We start from the raw sequence: 2,953 nt of genomic DNA, 5'->3' as shown, positions 1-2,953 counted from the left end.
ACCTCCGGCAAGGTGGGGGGTAATCCCACGAATATGGCCATCAGCCCTCGCCTTATCCAGGATGGTGGCAAGCGCGTCCACGACCATGTTGAACAGAAACGGGGAGAAGGGGTCTCCTTGTCGAACCCCACATAGGTTGGGGAAGAAAGGACCGATCTCGCCGTTGATGTTAACGGCCTTGCGACCGCAAGAGACCATCTACATGACTCTGGTGATCCAACGGTCGTTGAAGCCCTTCCAGAGCAATACTTCCCGAAGGAAGGACCAACTAACAGTATCATAGGCCTTATGGAAATCAATCTTCAGGAAGACCTCCTTGAGGTGTTTGGCGCAGACCTCATGGAGGACTTCATGAAGAACAAGGACCCCATCCAGGATATACCGGCCCTGGATGAAGGCAGACTGGTTGGGGTGAGTGACGCGATCAGCAAGAAGGGTCGCCCTATTGGCGTACCCTTTTGCAAGGATTCGGAAGATCACATTGATGACCGTGATCGGGTGAAACTGACAGATGTCGGAAGTGCCAGGCACCTTGGGAATGAGAGAGATTATCCCAAAGTTGAGGCGATCGAGGTCGATGGAACCAACGTAGAACTCTTCAAAGATGGCCATGACCTCCGGTTTAATCACGTTCCAGAAGGTCTGGAAGAACTTAACCGGGAGGCCGTCAGGACCCGGCGCCGAGGTGGGGTTCATGCCCCTAATGGCAGCCTAGACCTCGCTCTCAGAGAAGGGGGCCGTAAGGGCCGCGTTCTCCGTGTCAGAGACCAGCTGGGGGCCAGTCCAGCAATCGGGGGCCAGGGAGAGGCCGCTCCTAGGAGCGCCAGGGAACAAAGCTCTATAGAACCCATCAACATGGGTCCGGATGTCGCGGGGGTCTTGAAGGAGGGTTGCACCGTCCCACAAGAGGGGGATGGTGTTGCGACGACGGTGGCCATTCGCGATCGCCTGGAAGTAAGCCGTGTTTGCGTCGCCCTTCAAGACCTACTTCTGGGCACCACGGATGCGCCAATAGGCCTCTTCATCGGTGTAAATGACGGAGAGCTGTTCCTCAAAGTCATAGCGGGAAAGCCACTCATTGGGAGAGAGACCAACCGCATCCGCACGCAAGTCAAGCGCCTGAATGGCGGTTAATAGGGTCTTCTTGCGATCGCGGAGGTCTCGACCCAAGTTAGCGCCCCACCCCTTCATGAACTGTGGCCACGGTTGGCACAGAGGTGCCACGAATCAATGGCCGAAGGCGGACGGGGGTGAGGGTGAGCGCGGGCCTCCACCCAGCGCGCGCCAACGGCCTCCACGAACCCGGTTTGGGACAGCCAGAAGGTCTCAAACCGGAATCATGGGGTGATCGGCGGGCGCTCATCGGCGGAGGACAGAAGAAGCGGAACATGGTCGGAGCCAATCCGGGTGATGGCGCGAAGGGAAGCTAGGGGACAACGGAGGTCCCAATCCGGGGAACTAGGACCCTGTCCAGGACGGACTTGGGTCGGGGAGGCATGCCGATTGGTCCAGGCGAACCTGGCACCAATCCGATCAATCTTGCGGAAACCAAGATCACCAATGAAGTCATTGAACATTTACATCCGCACAAAACTGACATTACCATTGCTCTTGTCCTCCGCAACGCGGAGGAGGCTAAAATCACCTCCCACCACCACCGGAAGGGAGGCCACAGAAATCTTCCGGTGGAGCTCCTCGAGGAAGGCGGTAGACCTGCTATGGTCTGCCGGCCCGTAGACGATAATAACCTCCCATTTGAGTTTGTAATATTACCTAGCGATGAAGCAAATTCCCCTGTCATTAGCTAGTACCTGCATCGATGTAACCATTTGTTTTGACCAGTCAAATCAGCTCGGCGCACGACCACAGTGTCAGCTCGGCGCACCACCACAGTGTTCAGCTGATTTACTGTTCTTCTCCCCCTCATCTCCCCTCACCTACCAAAATAAGCTCACGCCCTTGCTGAAGAACACACTTATCCATGGAACCGCCCCCACCCTCCCCCCCACGCAAAAGTTTCGCCATGCATAACCCCCGTTTGGACGCAATCCATCCTTGGAAGCATCTCTAAATGCAGAGCTGCTTCAATCTTCACGGCCCCTAACCCCCTTCCCGCTTCTCAGGATTGGGTCAAAGTCTCCGAATCCCTCGACCACGAGTCTCTATCTCCGCGGCCATAGGCATACCCGGCAGCAGCCTTTTCTTTGACAGGCTCCTTTTTCTTCCGTTTGGCAAAATGCGTGGTGGTCAGGATAGAAGAATTTAAAGTAATCACATGGTTATACATTTTGTAATTTGCATATTCCAGTTACCTTCTCTGCCAAGCCATCATCACCAGACACCAAAGATTTCGCTTCCACACTGCCCAGTACCTCAATATAGCACTGCCAAAATCAATCTGTAGTTAGGTTTCGCTCAAAAAATGTAAACAAACTTGATTGGCTCTAGCAATTAATTTTGAAAATTACGGGTTCCACCAACCAACCTGGTTACGGCCATTTATAGAAGCCGATGATATGGACGAGCCAAATCCAACATCAGTAGAATCAGTGGCCTTCATTTTGAAGTACCTCACCGGCTGACTGGAGAAGAAGCAGTTCAAATCAGTGAAACTTGTAGCAGATGATGAGCAGAAGAAAAACTCATTGTAGATAGATGGATAGAATATTTTTCTCACCTGACGCAGCATTGCAGGCTTGCAGTTGACCCCATCACCCCACCCATGTAGGAAGTTTAAGCTTAGCCCAGCAACTGGTGGGATGGATGTGTTGTGTTCTATGGATGGTGGTGAGAATACAAATTTGCACTCTCCCACTGTCTATTTATATAGCACTATCGTTTCCTCCCGCACCACAAACTTTTTGCTTGGATGTTTGAATTTTTTTGAACTTCACAATACAGGCCAAGAAATAAGCTAGACCAGATCAAGTTCATACTTATTACACATACAGTG

The sequence above is a fragment of the Triticum aestivum genome, chromosome 7B (assembly GCF_018294505.1).
Source record: "Triticum aestivum cultivar Chinese Spring chromosome 7B, IWGSC CS RefSeq v2.1, whole genome shotgun sequence".
Classification (NCBI taxonomy): domain Eukaryota; kingdom Viridiplantae; phylum Streptophyta; class Magnoliopsida; order Poales; family Poaceae; genus Triticum; species Triticum aestivum.
Note: the sequence above shows the minus strand (reverse complement) of the source record.